The sequence below is a fragment of the Phyllostomus hastatus genome, unplaced genomic scaffold, assembly GCF_019186645.2.
Source record: "Phyllostomus hastatus isolate PE091 unplaced genomic scaffold, TTU_PhHast_1.1 phas_scaffold_1066, whole genome shotgun sequence".
NCBI lineage: Eukaryota > Metazoa > Chordata > Mammalia > Chiroptera > Phyllostomidae > Phyllostomus > Phyllostomus hastatus.
The window spans coordinates 13,971,346-13,988,616 of record NW_025334004.1 but is presented as its reverse complement, the minus strand read 5'-3'; the positions used below and the strand labels follow the sequence as shown (position 1 = coordinate 13,988,616).

General features: G+C 50.8%; 1 protein-coding gene and 1 non-coding gene across 2 annotated transcripts in view; both read left to right on the top strand.

Moving 5' to 3' along the window:
- The window catches only part of FBXW4 (F-box and WD repeat domain containing 4), a 73,110-nt gene that overhangs the window by 37,268 nt on the left and 18,571 nt on the right, over positions 1-17,271 (top strand). The window lies entirely within an intron of this gene.
- Positions 15,715-15,819, top strand: LOC123829192. The gene has a single exon (XR_006787577.1). It is a non-coding gene; the product is annotated as a small nucleolar RNA U13 (small nucleolar RNA).

Sequence of the window (17,271 nt, the reverse complement as noted above, 5' to 3'; positions counted from 1 at the left end):
AAGGCAAGCAGTGGGTGGGGGTCTCAGCTGACCACTGAAGAAGGGAGGGGAGGGTCCTGGAGGCAGTGGAGGGAGAAGCAACCCCCTATGGGAGCCCTTACAGAAGGAGGGGAGGAGGGGGGCAGAAAAGGGCCATTTTTGTCCCTAACTCATCAAGCACATCTGCAGAATTGTCCAAGCTGCTGCCTCCTGGTTTCAAAAGAAAAAAATGATTGTTTGATAAACCGTCCCCGATTCACCACTTTCTCACAAGGGTGGGAGACCCAGCCCTGACCTCTGTATGATTTCACATCAGGACCGGGCTTTCTTTCCTCCACCCCCAAATTGCTAGAGAAACTTTGAAATGTATCCTGTGGCTTTCTCTCTCCCTTCTTCAACGCCGCCCCCCCCTCCATTTCCCACCCTCTCCACCCCACTGGCCTCTGTTTTCTCCCTGGCTGGGCGCTCCAGAGTGTAGGCGAGTAATTAGTCCCCTCTTTCTGGGGCACAATGAAGCCAGGGTGTTTGGCGGGCCCCTTCCCACCACTCATGGAGCTGGGGGCCTGGGGGGAAGGACCAGGTGGCATGTGCAGTGTGCTGCAGGCCTGCACAATTGCTGGGGCACAGGGCTGGGGGCTCAGGGACTGGTGTGCTGCTTCTTCTCGAAGGAATGTGCAGAGGCGCATGCATTAATGGTCCCCACACAATGCTCACATTTTTTTCCAGGCAGAGGCATCTTCCCTGTGAAAAGGCTGCCGAACCTGGAGCCCAGGCGGGAGCTTTGGCTGCCACGACGGCGTTATTTCCCACCCTGCGCTTAGTCACTTGGAGCTAACATGGGAGACCGACAGGCCGCGTCTCCCGAGAGCCCGATCTTTGTATCTGGTGTGTGCTCCCCCTCTGCCCTGTCAGTTTTGTGTGTTCACGGAGTGTTGATTTTAATGCGGGCCTGTGTCGGGCTGGGAGGCCAGGATGGGGGGGTGGGGGGTGGCTCGGGTCTTTGTCTTGCGGGGCCTCTTCTTCTTGGAGGGTCTTCGGCCCTGGAGGCTAGTGGCAGATTTGAGAGGTAGGGTGAGATGCCAATTCTGGCTGGCAGAGGGTTCCCCCGTCCGTGCGTCTGTCACGGACCATGCGGGGTGCCCAGAAAACAAGAGCACCTTGGGATGCACAGGCACACGCTTGCTGGCCCCCACCCCCACCCCTTCAGGAGGGGCGGTCAGTTCTACCACACAGGGCTGCCAGCTTGAAGTGAGTTCCACCCCTCTGGTGACAGAGTCTGGCAGGAGCACAGATTGTGAGCTTCAGGGAGCCAGGGCAGGGCCTTGTCTGCAGGGGTTCAGCGGGGGTGGGGACAGACGGGAGGGGTGCTGGGGGAGCACCAGTCTGCTGCCTACAACTACCCAGCAACTGGTAAGGGTCAGGAGAGAACAGAACCAGAGAGAAAAGAGGCACGAGCCTGCAGGAGTGTCGGCAAACCTCTGATGCTTCTCTCCAGCAGCTGAGAGAAGAGTCCCTAGAAACTAGGGACAGAATGGGAGGCGTTTTCCCCAGTGCAGAGAACTGGGGCCTCATCGCAGGTAGACCCACTAGGGACTGTCCAACAGGATGACCTCTGCCTTTACCATCCGCCTCGCTGCCATGTAGACTCCTGCCGGGAGCTGAGCGAAAGGGCCCTTACCCATGCTGGGCCCCTAATCTTGCTGAGAGAGAAGATGCATATGCATGACTTGAGGACGGGGAGATTCGGAGCATTGACCTGGCTGTGGCTCTGCTTCTGGGGAGAGGGAAACCCAGGGGTACTCCCGAGGCAAGGAGCTGGTGGTGATCACCTGCCTACTGCCACCTGCGGCCAGGCCATGGTCCCGGCATCCGGTGTGGTGCCAGGAGTGAGGCCCTCCTCCGTGGCATCAGGTTGTCAGAAAGGAACCATGTCTTCACTTTCCATGTGATCAGAAGGCAAAGACGCAGGCTGGCCACTGAGATGAGGTGGCCCTGGAGAGGCATTCCGCCAGGCTCCCGGAGCACAGCGGCCCCTCTGTGCTGCTTTTGGCGCCCTCCAGACTGTCTCAGGAACTGGTGCCAGTCACCCTGCCGGGCCTGACGAGGGAGAAGAAGCCAGAGCCCCAGGGCCTCTGAGGGGCCTGCATCCCAAAGCGGCCTACCAGTAAGGAGCAGCTCCTGCTTCGGTCCACTCTGGGGCCGAGAACATTTCTCTCATTAAGAAATAGGCACTCCCAGCAATACACAGTGCCTCCCCTTTTCCTTCTACTGTTCTTTTCCCTTAATTTTTCCAAATGCTGTGTCTCCCCACCCTTTTCTTCCATTCTGTGGACAGCTCGTAACCCGAAAGAGTCAGAGCTTATGTGTATGGGTGAGATAGTGGAGGGAAGGGGTGTCAAGGATGGTCACGCCGGGGCTCCAAGAAAACACTGGTGCTCCCCAGGCTATCCTGCCAGGCCTGGGGGGTACCAACAGATCGTAACCTTTAAATGCAGACTTGGTGGAGGAAAGAGATGGAATCGTGGAAACAAATTAGATACGTCTATGGGGGGTGTTCAGCTGGAGAAAATGAGCATTTCTTACTAATTGGAGTGCAGGGCATTTCATTATTGAGCTCATTATAAGGGGGAAGAGTGCAGCAGGCCTCTCTGGGGGTTCTCTGGACTGTCTTTTTCCCTTTTAAAGTATAATTATATTTAGTTGGGGGAAGAGTCAGGAGTTGCCCTTGGTAACCTTGCAGAGCACCCAAGAACTTAAAGGAGAGTATGGAGCCAGGTAGAGAGAGGGAGATGGGCCAGTGGGAGGGTGCTTGGAGGTGCTCCCTCATTCGTTGTCAACAACACAGAAGCAGAGAAGCCCTGGTGGGGGTGGGCGTGGTGGGGGGCTTGCTTCTGGAGTAAGACTGAGGAATTTTGACAGACAGTAAAAATGTTGATCAGAAACCCTGCCTCCCTGGGAGACCATTTTAAAGTTTGTACTGAAAGTACCAAATGGGGAGATTCAGGTGCAATGCAGCGGGTCCACAACTGTTGTTTCCCAGCATGCACCAGATTTCACCTGTGGGGCCAGGGAAGGGCTGGGGGGACTGGCCTTTAACTGTGCTGGGTGCATATGAACTTTGGTCTAGGCAAAGGGTGTCCTGGTCCTGTCTGTGGAATGTCATCTTAGGTGATGTCGGCTTTAAGAAACGCTCCCATGACTGGGGTTCCAGGAGCAGGATTACAGAATCTCATTTAGAATCAGTGCTTGCTGGGTTTCATCAGGGTCCTGGAGTATTTGCTTTCTCTCACACAAACCATCCTTTACTTTCACCACAAATCCCTGCTTAGCTCAACCTCCCTGAGGTCCCTGGGACTTGAAATACACAGGATGTCTTTCTGTGGGTGTAGGCCCAACTCCTGGTGGAGACCCAATCCCACTCTTCGTTCTTCAGCCTGGTACCTCCCCAGTGATTGGGCGAACCTGCAGTTTGAGTTTACTGAGCACCTGTAGGAGGCGGCTTCTTTCATCTGCCTCTTTCCTCCTTTTTACCCCATCCCTCCCCATAAAGAGGGAAAAGTTTACCTTTGTGCAATTTTACTCCCCCGAGAAAAGGAGAAGAGATGATCAGAGGAAACAATTACCACCACATGAAAACTGGCTGAGTGATAGATAGCCAGTGCTCTTTTCTGCTTTTCTTTTTTTCTTTTCTTTTTCTTTTTCTCTTTCTCTTTCTCTTTTTTCTTTTTACTTCTCTTCTCCTTTTCTTTTCTTTTCTTTTCTTTTCTTTTCTTTTCTTTTCTTTTCTTTTCTTTTCTTTTCTTTTCTTTTCTTTTCTTTTCTTTTTTCTGGCACAGGTCCTGTGCCCTTCTCTTCCTAGCTCAGTGTGTACCTTCACCTGTTGCGGAGCCCGTGCTTCTGTGTGCATCAGGTGGCAAGCAGGCTCTGGGCGCCCTGCCCCTAAGCACGAACAGCCTCTCCCGAGATGACCCACACAGGACCCTGCCTTTCACCACCATACTCTGTGTTGGTGTCACTACTTCTCCTGGTACAGAGTCACCTCAAGAAGGCATCTCAGCATGAGTGGGTGTGCACGTGTGTGGATTCCTAAAGCCACTGGGCCCTTGTTCCCTTTTCCCCACAGCACGGAAGAGGACCCAGGAACCTGGTTACTGAGTTCCTGGCAATCACCATGTTTCCTGAAATCCTTTTATTCTCTAGATTATCTTCCCCAGCCTTCCCCACCGGTGGTGGAGTGCAAGGACCCGTTTTCTGAAAGATGAGGGTGGGTGTGGCCCCAGGGGAGAACGCAGACCCTGAGTGAGGGCGGGTGCTGGTCAGTTGGCGGAGGGCCCAGGCCTGTGAAGTGGCAGCTGACCTGAGGGTTCTAAGGGGGTTTATCATCAGGGTCTCAACTCCTTGGCTTTTTTGCAGAGGGAGATGGGGAGGTGGATGGGAAGTTGGTTTTCTCTGGAAACTTCCTTGAAGATACCTCAAGTCCGCAGCGTTCAGCAGGGTCCAGCACTTGGCACAGGTGCTGTGTAGCAACGGAAGTCTGAAGTGGGCTGGGCCACCCAGCCAGTGAGTCGGGAACCCACCCCTGCCGAGTGTGTTTGCAGGTTTGTGTGTCTTGTCTTTTCACTCTTCTGAGAGGTTCGATTCCATCCCAGGTGGCTCAGTGGGAAAGAAAGGAAACTTCCAATCAGCCTTGTTGGTATCTTAAGGTTTTTCCGGAGAGAGGCCCATAGTTTTTATAGTTTTCAAAACTGAATAACAAAAAAGTGCCACCAGAACAAACCTGTTCCAAAGCAAGGACTGAGGATGTGGGGGGATGGCGGGGCTGACCTTGAGGAAGTGGGCAGGACAGGCAGTTGCTTCGGGAAGGGGTTCCCAGGCCCAGCACCGCCCAAACTCCTCAGTGAAAGACCCCTTACATGTCAGAGGCCTGGTGAGAAGAGTCCCTCCCCTCTTCTCTAGGGCCAGAGGGCCTGGCGTCAGGGCTCTGGGGCCCAGGAGAAGGGAGACGATGGGGCAGAGGGACCTGTGGCTGGGGGCTTAACGAGGGAGCAGGCAAGTTAAGATCATCGTCGGAATCCTCTCGGCCCATTGCAGGAGACCTTGGCCAGGCCTGGGGCCAGAGAACATGGTTCTCGGGAAGAAGTGGGTTCTGGCAGCCTCTGGCGTCAAGCCTCCGTTTGGAAAGCCATGCAGACCCGTGACCAGCGGGACTGCATGGGTCTGTGGGGACCTGGGGAGTGGGAGGCCCCAGAATTTTGTGGTCAGGCTGACTGAAGCCATGCTTGTGCCCCATCCTTTCCACCATCACCAAGAAGCAGACAAATTCCCACCAGGCCTCTTGGGACAACTCTGGCTCCACCGGGACTTCAAGTCTCAGAAGAGGCATAATAGGTGTGAGGTGCTGCGGGATCTCTGCTGGCTGTTTATGATCTGAATCCTGGGTTTGAAATTAATTGGATTGCAGAAACAACTTCTTTTTATTATTCTTTCAAACCACCTAAATACCCCAAAACCAAATTTAAAAACCCCCAAACCTTTCATCCTTCTTCCCCCTCCCATGGCTGTATTTGCCGGGTAGTGAAAAGTGCCTCCCCAGCCTCCCTCAGGCTGCTGTGCTGGACACAGTGAGAAACCCAGGGAAGGAGGAAGGTGGTGCCAGGAGACCTTGCTGCTGCCCACCGCCCTTCCCCCGAAACGAGCTCTGAGTCCCCTGGCCTGCCCCAGCCGCCTAGCTGTCTGGGCTGCGGCCCAGACAAGCAAAGGCGCCTTGACCGACAACAAGCCTCAGTTGTGTTGCGCCTGTGGGGGAAATGCTTTCTGGAGCCCAGGGATCTCCTCTGAGAACCACCTGTGCCTCCTGGCCTCCTGTCTGGCCTGGGCCTTTTGGCACAGGGGCTGCTGCATTCCAGCCAGCAGGCTGACGGTAGAGTGGGGGGCGGGAGGGGGCTGAGGGGGCTGTGGTCAGTTTAAGGGGCACAGATTCCGTCTGCCCCGTTAAGGCCCTGGTTGACTCAGGGTCCCCCATGGCCCTGGTCAGGTTAAATTTGTCCTGACGGTCATCAGCACTGACAGGAGCTTTCTGAAGTGGTCAGCAGAATAGGGACAGGGAACCCAAGGTATCTCTTCTTACCTGGTTCTTGATGCTTCAGAAGGGGGACAGTACGGGCTTCTCTTATGGGGTCACTTCTCAATGAGTCCCTGCTGTCTCTCAATTGCCTCCTAGCCATTGATGGCGATAACGGCGAGGATGAGGATGACAGATGCTTATGGAGTGCCAGCTGAGTGCCAAGCACAATGCTGCACCCTTGCATTGAGATCTCCTTTAATCTTCCCCAATAGGTACTGTCACCACCTCAATTTATAAGTAAGGAAACTGAGGCCTGAGAGCGGTTAGTTACTGTGCCCAAAGGTACAGCCGTAATTGATAGGCCCAGGCTGTGAGCCTGACATCTGACTGCAGAGCTCATGCTTTTCAGCTTCTGTGCTGCACTGTCTGTTTTCTCAGCCCAGGCTGATCTCATTGTCATTTGGGATCAGAATGTCTTGATTATCTTGAATGGCTTCCAATTTTTAAAAAATATGAATTGAAGACTCGACTCTCTGGCTGGTCCTCCAGCTGCCTAAGGGCAGGCCTCCATGAGCCTGGTTTCTCCTGAACACCCTAGCACATAGCTGGGGCCCACTGTGGTGGCCCTGAGGTGCTTGTTGAAGGATTGAGGCCCCTGACCTGTCTGCTTCCAGCCCGGCAACTGCTGGGGCACGACCTTGTTCAGTGAGAGGGGTGGTCAGTCCCAGAGCGGAAGCTTCCAGCTGACACAAGGCTGACGCAGGGACAGTAGAAGCCGAGAAGACAGAGTCCAGGCCAGATGTGACCAGAGCTGAGCCAGCTGTTTTGAGCGGACAGGCCGCTTGTCCCCCGTAGGTTACTGGTCTGGGCTGCTCCCAGAAGGAAGGGGTTATTCCAGGAGCAGTGCAGCATGAGGAGAGGGTCTGTTTCCCCATTTCCAAACTGTGGGTGTTTGGACTAGCCATTCTTTCCTTGGTAGACTCTTATGTAGAGAATCACTTTGAATCTCTTTTGGTAGTCTTGAGCCAGGGGTGACAGGGGCGGGGTGGGGGTGGAGGACAGAACTTTCTAGCAACCCGTTCAGGCCAGTGCAGGAGCGGGGTAGGGTAGCACACCATATCGCAGTCATCTTGGTGGCTAGATCTTGTTGGATAAACAGGGGAAAAGTTGGCCGCCATCTACAAGCCGGGTGCCAGATTGCTCTAACTACCCCAGCCACAGTGGCCCCTGCATATAATTCACCTGGGCGCTCAGAGATGCCATCATGTTGGGTGTGGTTTTTGATGACAAACGGGAGTGCCATCCCCCTTGTCACTGCGAGTAGAGGGCAGCCGGGAGGCAGGGCGGTAGAGAGTGGCCTGCAGTGTGGGAAGCCCAGCTTTGCTCCTTTTCTTCGGTCTCCGTTTCTGCTGGGTCATCGTGTTAGTGGTGGAGTAGCCCTGGGGGGTATCTGGCCCCGGGGTCTCCAGGCAGAGCTCCAAAGGTCTGTGTCAAAGGCAGGAGGGTTGGAGGCCACGTGGGCGGGACTCAGCCCCCCAACGTCGTCTTACCTCTGCTCTACCGGAACAGCTGTCCTGGGTCTTGTTTTATAACTCTATTAGCGATTTAACTCACAGAAGTTTTCTGTGGCTGTTGTTAAAAGTTAGAAAACATTGTTCTAGGGTATCTGTTTCCCATTTTACAGACAAGAAGTGTGAAGCTGCAGGAGGGTACGGGCTTGCCCGAGGTCAGACTGCTCACAAGCAGCTCACCCGGTGTGGACTGCTGGCCTGCCGGCCCTGCCCTGGACCCTCCCAGTGGTGTGCCCAGGGCTGCCCTCCGTGGTGCGGCCCTGGCTGCACCTGTGTTCCCTCAGGTGCAGGCGGCGATCTCAGCTCCTCATTCCACCTCTCACCCAGGCACAGCTGTCTGTCCCCCAGCCCCTCTGGTTTTGGTTTTAACCTTTCCATTCCTTCCAGAGGATCTGCTTCCCTCTCTCTCCTGGGCCTGGGTCGGGGCCCTCCTGGGGTGGCTGTGGGAGGCTGGCAGTAATAAGCACATTGCTTCCACTGCTGGAGCCCACATCCTGGCCCATGGACACCTCAGCCCTGACCCCAGATATGCCTCCCTTGCCTCAAAGCCATCCCTAGGCAGGGCACTCCCTTTCCTCCACTGGTGGCCACAGCAGGTTTGGGGCCCTGGGTCTCCCTGTCCCCACACTCCCAGGAGAGTCTCTTTCCATGAAGCTTCTTGACCTGGGGGCGTTTGTGAAGGTCCACAGTGTAATGTGAGCCACAGCCCTGTGGCCCTCTGGTCCCCACCTCGTCCCACCCCAGCTCAGTCCCACCACCCTTTCCCTGCTTGCCTCATACGTGCAGAGCTGTGGTGCTAGGTACAAGCCAAGCGCCTTGCACGCCCCTGCCTCGCAGAAAGCTGTTTGGGGCCACTGGCCTTGGTTGGAAGACACAGATTGGGTGGTGATGCTGTGGGTCCTCGTCCAGGCCCCAGCTGCCCCCGCCAGCCCTGGCCTGGCTCACCATGGGACCCAATTCAGTGGCCTCTTTTGTTTGACTTGCACAGCGCAGCCCAGCTCACCGTTCCCACATGCCGAAGTTTCCCTGCCATTCACTGGGAAGGCTGAAAAGCTCTCAGCTAATTGCGCTGGGCTGAAAATTACCACTTCCCTGCATGCGTTCCCCTGCTGCTGAGGACATTTGTGTCACTGCTGTATTTAGGGGGAACAAAGGCCCCCTGTGGGGAGAGCCCAGGTACGAATGTGGGGTGGGGGGAGTAATTGCAGTCTCTCCAGGTGAAAGCCCCTGTTAAACTTCAGTAAGTCAATTAGGCTTGGGGGGGAGGGCCGGGACCCCACAATAAACTGTTCCCACTAAGCAATTAAAGAAAATCATTTTAGCTTTGAGGAGAGAAACTGCTTATTAGAAATTTTGTGGGTCCCCTCCTTCTTCCCTACCTCAACCCCCCCCTTGGGGATGAAACAACAAAACGCCTTCCTCAATAGAAGTGTTTCTCCTCCTCCCACTCATTGTGTGGCCTGAAAGCACGCGCTGTGGGAGGGCAGAGGGAGGGCCAGAGACGGGCTGGAGGGGGGAATGGCAGGGGCCGGACACCTGGGCTGACTAGACATCACTGCTGCCCAGGAAGGTTGGGGAGAGAGACTCCGTGGGGTGCAGCGCCGTGGCACAGGGCGTGGGCGTGTGTGTGTAGGGTGTGCATGTGCCCAGGGAACCTCTTTCCTCTGCTCCCCAGGCAGCGGGTGTACCTGCGTGACGGTGTGTGCGCCATCCTGGCTGCCCCCTCACCAAAAGGAACAAACACAGGCTATGTGTGTGTACCTGCTTCCACGTGTCTTCTCAGCACAGGATGGCCAAGAGAGCCCTGCTGGCCGAGCCCCTCTTCCCAAGGCTGTGACTGGGCCCATGTTCTCTTTCTTCCTGCGAGCCAAATACCGGTACCTGAGGCTGAGCCATAGCATAGCTTTCCACCTGCAACCTTCAACAACTGAGGGCTGAGTGGCCAGCAGCCACCTCCTGGCCCTGGACTGGGAAGGGGCTAGAGGGAGGACTGGATGGACATGCTGATCTCCAGTGTTCTTCCTCCTGTAGCTTGGATAGGGGTGAGGCGTGGAGACTCAGCAGAAAAGAAATCAGTGGCCTGGAATTCTTTCTTGATGTGCAGCTTGGCTGAAAGGGCTTATGGTGGGAGTCTCCAGGTGACACGGACTGTCCTCCCCCGCCAAGTCTCTGAGGAGCAGCGCGGTTGGGAAGATGGGTTGATCTTATCTTATCTGGGGAGGGTGATGGGGAGGAAGGTAGACTTACACATCCAAAGTCTATAATTTGGTTAGTTATAGATGTACGTGCACCGCAGGTCACGGGTAGCGTAAGTGCCGCACCTAGCTGCCCCCAGCCTTGGTACTTTGGGGGAGGTCGGGGTGGCGCTGATGGCAGCCATGGTGGCCAGTGCTTCCCTGTGGCTCATGATGTGTTTGGCTGTCACTCCAATGTTCCAGAAAGGTGAAATCAAACATCGAGGGGTTGACTTTTCCCAGAAAACAAATATGCCGAGTTATTTGCCTACCAAGGGGCCTTAGGAGGTAGAAGTTGGTGCCTACAGGCTGCCAGTGGGGAGGCAAGGGCTGTTGACAAAGTCCTGAGCAGGAGCGTGGAGGTAAGAGTTTATGGGGAGCAAATGCTGGCTAGCATTTGGGGGTCCTGGGGTGTGTATGGAGTAGCTCAGAGAGGAGCAGGAATGGGCTCCACGTGGTGGCTTCCTGGAAGGAGGTGGGTTTTCGGAGGAACCTGAAGCTCAAACACTGGCCATGTTTTGCGTCCATTTTTTGTATGTACATACCTATACCTGTGTTTGAATGTAGCTGGAGATATAGATCCGTATACATAAGTGTCTGTTTATGTAATATATAGTGCTATGTTTATAGGGTTTTTATGTGACATGATATCATTTATTATTTCATGTTCCAGAATGTGGTTTTCCACGTATGGGCAGGCCTTGGTTTCCTCACACCTAATTCTGATTTATGACTTCAGTGTCTCTCTGACCGAGGGCCAGCTCTCTTAGAAAAAGAGAGTGAGAGGCTCTTTTTGGACTGCTTTAGGTTGTGTGGGGCTTTTTTATTTGTTTTTTAAGAAAAACAAAATTTTACGTGCCGTGTGTGAGTTTTCTGTTTGGCCCCTCCTGCATTTGTGTGTGTGTGTGTGTCGCTGAATCACTAGAGGGACTCGGCAGTGGAGTATTCAGGTTTGCTCACGTGGCCAACTTTATTTTCCCCTTGGTTTTTGGGCCATTGGTATCGGGGCAGAGTAGGAGAGGGATAAAAGAAGTTGCAACAAAGGAGTTGCTTGGGGTTAAGTTTTAACTGTGTGTGTGTAATTTTAAACTTTTAATTCTGAAAAATTTCAAACACACAAAGAAAAAAATGGTAAAATTAACTCCTGTGTTTTCATCCCTAGCTTAATTATTTTGTTTGTTCTTAGTTCAAACTGGATAAATACCTGGAAGGTATCTTTCAGTTATCCATGTCTCGGGTGCCTGGCACTACTGTCGCTGGAAATAGAAGGGTCCGAGAGTGGACCAGACTCTTTCCCACCAGAGTGAGCCTCGTGGTTTCCAGCGGAACTTGCACTCTCCAAGGGCCCAGCTCTCTGAAGATCAGGCCTTTCTCACTTAGAATGACCATCCTACTCCTCTGACAGCCTCGTTATCTGCTGTGGTACAGACCGTATCCTCACCAACTACTGGGAGTGGGAGAAGAGATTTTCCCCTGGCCCAGGTGTAAGAGCACACTTGATCCCCCTTTGAAATTCCAGGCCAGCCTGTACTACCCTGTTCTAACTGTTCTCCTAGCTGACCCACCAGCTATTGGTTTCATGGCTGGGTGTGGGGGGTCCCTTCTTAGCCAGGCCTCAAGGTGTCCAACAGGTGTCTGACAAAGCCCTTTGCCCATCCATCAGTGGGGACTTTCATATGGGTAAGAAACCCATCAGCTCCTGAACGAGGCACTGGAGTGGTCAGGACAAATTGGTTGTAAGTGACAGAAACCACATTCACATTTACTTAAATAAAACTGGAAATGTTTGGCTCATGAAATCCAAGGGCAGAGCGGAGCAACCAAGTCAAAGAAGGGGCATAAATACAGATGGGCTCAGGGGAAATTGGCCTCAGAAGCCACAGTGCTGCCAGGATTTTATATTTCTGGGGCGTTCATCTTTCTTTCTAACTGGATCTTAGCTTCCTTCTCCCAGCTGACCAGCTTATTCTAGAAGCTGCCAAGAACTCTCGAGTTTTGGCAGCTCATTGCTTAAGTCACGGAGAGTGAATGACATCCAAAAATCTCAGGGCAGAGGCCCATTGGCCCAGCTTGGATCAGCTGCCCACCCCTTGATCAATTAACTGTGGCCAGAGGATGGAGAGTGTATAAGAACAGGGGAAGTCTCTCATGGATCACGTGTACAGAGGGACGGTGTAGGGCAGACAGAACAATAGGGCTTCTATTTTTATAGAGGCCAAATTGCTCCATGTCATCCAGTCCCAAAGTGTCTGTGTGGATGGCAGTGCCTTTAATCTCCACTTCCTCATTCATTACCGGTCTGCTGATCAGAGATTCTTCCTTTGTCAACTGCTAATGGTGTCCTTAGAAAAACCTGCCACTTTCCTAGTGGGACCTGTACAGGGGAAAGACCCTGGCTGCAGGCACGTGAAGCTGGACAAATGAGCATCCTCCCTTTGGGGCAGAGAGAGCCTGGAGCCAAGTCCTGACCTGGCTGGTCCTCCTCCAGAGGCAGATGACCAGCAGGCAGCCTGAAGTAGACTCTAGGGGCACAGTCTATATCGCAGAGCGGATGGAAGACAGAGACTCCTGCCTCTTCCCTTAGTGCCGTTGTCAAGAGGGCAGGAAATCTTGGGGAGGAACAGAGTTCAAGGTCATAATTCCTGGTGCTGCTAACTAATCTGGAAATCAGGAAGTTCCTCAGATCTCCATCTTCCCGAAGAGCCCTGTGGTGGAAATCTCGCGTGAAAGGACCTCAGCACCCTCACTTTCACATCTCTCCAGCCTTGCGGCTCTTCTGCTTCCCCATGTAATGGAAGTCTCTGTCTGTGTGGCCAGCGTGAGGACTCTGGGACCCTCGTCATCTCCCATCACAGGGAAGGAGTTCACACAAGAATTTTTTTTTTCCTTTAAAGGTTTTTATTTGTTTTTTAGAGAGAGGGGAAGGGAAGGAGAAAGGGACAAAAACATCGATGTGTGAGAGAAACATCTGTCAGTTACCTCTCACACACCCCCAACTGGGGACCCAGCCTGCACCCCAGGCATGTGCTCAACCAGGAATCGAACCAGTGACATTTTGGTTCACAGTCCTGTGCTCAGTCCACTGAACCAAACCAGCCAGGGCAACGTAAGAGTTATTGGTTGGATTTGCACACCAAGGTTTGGTGCTGGCTCTCCTCTACAATGAACACCTTCCTTCTTGAGGAATGGGTTTTACTTACACACAGTCCTCTTTTCTTCTTGTCATGGATCATACATCTGTAACGCTGTGGTGTGTAATTTGTGATACATAGAGGCCCTATAGGTCTACCAACCTCCACGCCACCCCTTCCCTCTCCTTAGTAGCCTTCACTCTCGGCAGCAGCCTTCAGGGTAATGGTGGAAAATGCAGCAGCAATCAGACCAGGTTGAAGAGTGCAGAACTTTACCTCCCCTTCTCCTTCCTCTGTCTTAATGGGAGAGAAGTGGTCCAGGGATAGACGGAGGTGGTGAACCTGGAAGTCGACACTCATGCCCTCTGCCTTCTTTTTTTTTTTTTTTTTAACTTGCTGGATGTCACCGTGAGACTCCTTTTCATTGGTGGGTCATCAGGGCCTCTCTTACTTTAAGCCTGACAAGAGTTAGGAGGCCAATGGATGGTTGTACTTGGATGCTTGCTTGATGCTGGTGCTTATGGAACATTGAGAATAAAAATAAGAGCCAGACCAATGTCTAGGGACTCCATGGCTGGTCTAAATGTTGCAGCAGTCAGGGACGTAGGACCTTTGGACCATAGGTCACACAGATTTTTCTTTGACCTGTTTCATCTCCTCTTCCCTGTTTCTCCTGCCCAAGTCTGGATCAAGTCTGAGTCTCAAGGTTCCTCTGTGGTTTGTTAATGTGGGTATGTTTAAAAGAGTCAGACTTTAAAATAAATTTGTCGCGTTGGTGTCCTGATTACCTGTGTGGCTTGCCAGTCGAGCTCTGCTTTCCTCTCTGCAGAGCCATAGTTGATCCTAATGGTTCCCATCATCCTTTCATCTCATGCCTTTATCCAAGTGCCAGCTGCTTACGGTACCTCTATCAGCACACCTGAAAAAAATCACCAGATTGTCTGGCCTTAATCTCCCCAGTAATCACCAGACCACGTGGGCCACCCGTACCCAGTAGAAGACAATTAGTAGTATGGTAGCCCAAGCCTTGGGCCTGACCACTAACTACCCTGATGTCCAAATTGACCACCTAAAAGGAAAAGTGATTTGTTTTGAAGCTGGAAATATATATTTTGTGCTTCAGGCCAAGGTAGCCATAGTAGCAACAGTCACTGAGTACCCAGTACACACAGGCACTGTTGTGAGGTACACCATCACCTCTGCCTCTGTTGGGCTCCCAGTGGAGTTCAGAAGCCCACCTGTTTAAAGAAGCGTTGTTCACCCCTTTACAGAAAGGGTGGTTATGAAGCAGAAGGTTAGGGGGAAATTGCTGTAAGAGCAGGGTAAAATCTGAGAAATTCTCAGAGGCAACTGTTTCCTAACCACTTGGAAGCCCTCCAGGTGAGGGGTCTATGTCAAGGCCATGAGCCAGGCTCAGAATGGAGCCAGCTGATTCCCTGGTTTGTGTGATATTATTCCTAATCTAAACTCAGATATTCAGAATGCAGCGTATCGCCAATATGCGACCCTGCTTTCAGGCAACTTCAAAATGAATATTGTTTTTACCATCTTTCTTTTAATTTCTCATTTTCTATTTTGTTTTTCTTTTACCTAAGTAATATATAAATATGTTCAATTGCACAAAGTTCAAGCAGCTTAAAATACACAGACTATAAAGTAAAACTCCACTTCAGTTTGCTGTGGCCCCTCACCACACCGCTCTTTTTGTTGGAAGTCCGTTATGTGTCACTCCGGATCTTGTAATGTGAAGCAAATATCAGACACATGCAACTTCATGAATATGGTGTATGTACATTCACACACAAATGTAGGGTTCTGCTTTGTTTTAGGCTCACATTATGCATTTGTTCTGCAACTTGAATTCTTCCGCGACCCTTGTGGTACAGAGGCCCTGTGCTGTCAGAACACACATCCCTACCACATGCCTTCACTGCTGCATTCTAGTTCGGAGAAGGCGGGTGCGCCGTGCTTTACTCAGCCATCCAACCACTGATGGGCACTCAGGTTGTTTCTAGCCGTTTGCTGTCGTCAACAGTGCCGTGGGACAAGCCTGTGTACTTACTTACCTGTTTGTGCATGTAATCAGATGTTTTTCAAGGGAAGATACTGAGAAAAGACTTGCTAGATTGAGGGATAAGTGCATTTAAAAGAAGTTTTAGACGCTGCCAAATTGCCACCCAGTTGGACCGTATCAGGTTAAATGCTTGCTTATAAACAGCGTCTACAAGTACCTATTTTCTCTTACACTTATCAGTCCTCTGCGTGATATCAGTTAAAAAATTTTTTTTGCCTTTCTAAAGGGTAAAAAAATGATACCTCATTTGGGAAGTATGTATAAAATAGTGATTACACGCTGAACTCTGAAGCCTAAGTGGCTGACATCAAACCATGAGTCCTCCCACGTACTAGCTGTGTGACCTTGGTGAGTTACTTGACCACTCTGTTCCTCAGTTTCCTCATGGAAATTTTATCATGGAAAATTTAAGCCCTGGCTGGTGTGGCTCAGTGGATTGAGAGCTGGCCTGCGAACCAAAAGGTTGCCAGTTTGATTCCCAGTCAGGGCACATGCCTGGGTTGTGAATTGGTCCCCGGTTGGGGGCGTGTGAAGGGCAACCCATTGGTGTTTCTTTCGTACATCAATGTTTTTCTACCTGTCTTTCTTTCTCCTTTCCACTCTATCTAAAAGTAAATAATAAAATCTTTTTTAAAAATTTAAAAATGTACTCAAGTAAGTGATCCGTTTGTAGTTCATAAGTGTGATGACTGGGTGTTCATTGCTCTTGTGTGACATGTGCCTCCCACAAACCGTGTTATGGCATTGGTGCATGGACTGTCTGACGTGAAAAAAAAAAACATACTAAAGTAGGATGATTATCACTTATTTGCCAATTTTGTTCCAATTCTGCCATATAACTTTCCCATATCATTTTATGGCAAATATCAGACATATAAATAAGTTTTTCACTGTATATTCCAAAAGATAGTGATGCTTTTAAAATGTAATTATAAATCCTATTATCATACTTAGAAAAATATCAGCCTTGGCTGGTGTGGCTCAGTGGATTGAGTGCCGGCCTGAGAAGCGAAAGGTTGCCGGCTTGATGCCCGATCAGGGCACACGCCTGGGTTGCGGGCCAAGCCCCTGGTTGGGGGGTATGTGGGAGGCAACTGATTCATGTGTCTCTCACACATCAATGTTTCTCTCCCTCTCTCCCTCCCTTCCCCTCTCTCTCAAAATAAATAAAATATTTAAAAAGAGAGAAAAATATCAAATTTGTAGGAATGTTTTGATTATTAAATGAATTAATCTATGTGAAGTGCTTGAACAGTACTTGGAAGTTTAACATTACTGCATATGTTTTCCTGGCCATATACATTTGTTTCTATAAATTACTTATTGACATTTTTCCTCACTTATCTACTTTTTCACCATTATTTATAAGATCTTTTTACATGTTCTGGGTATCAACCTTTGAACTATGGTATATGTATTCGATCATTCCTTTCAGCTCGTTCAGTGTCCTCTGTTACACAGGAGTTTTTATTATTTGGAAGTTAATTCTGTCATCTTTACCTTTGTGGCTTTAAAGTTTTGTCTGGTCTTAACAACGTCTTTCCTACTCCCAAGATTATAAATATTTTCCTGTATTTTCTTCTAATACTTTAATGGTTTTTCGTGTAGTTTAAAAAGTGTTTATGTCCTTCATCCATCTGGAATTGGTGTCTGCTTTGAGGCAGGGCTCCAATTTTATTTTATTTTCCAAATATGTGTCCTGTGGTCCCTATACCATTCACTGATTAATTCATTATTCATCTGCTGTCTGTAAAGGCCACATTTAGGATCTACTAATTCCCTTCAAATATATGAGTACGGCTTCAGATTCTTTATTCTGACCCATTAATCTATTTGTCTCTTCCAGCACGAACTTCATAATATAGCTTCACAGTATGTTTGATATCGAGCAACTTCTTTCTCATTGTTCTTTTAAAAACATTTTTGCGTATTCTTATGTATTTCCTCTTCCAGATGAATTTACGGTCAATTGATGAAGTAAAATCTGGCATGGATGGGACTCTGCTGGGATGGGATGGTAGACTAGTAAGGGGAGAACCAACAGTTCTGTCGTCCCGGGCCTCGCGTCCAGGAGTACGGCCGTCTCTCCACGTGGCCAGTGGTTCTGTGTCCTTGTGTAAAGCTTGACAGTTTTTGCGGTGGGGCTGTTTTTGTTCTTGTTTTTGTTTTGTTAAGATTATTCTTTGCTATTTTACAGTTTCTTCATTCTTTGTGTGTG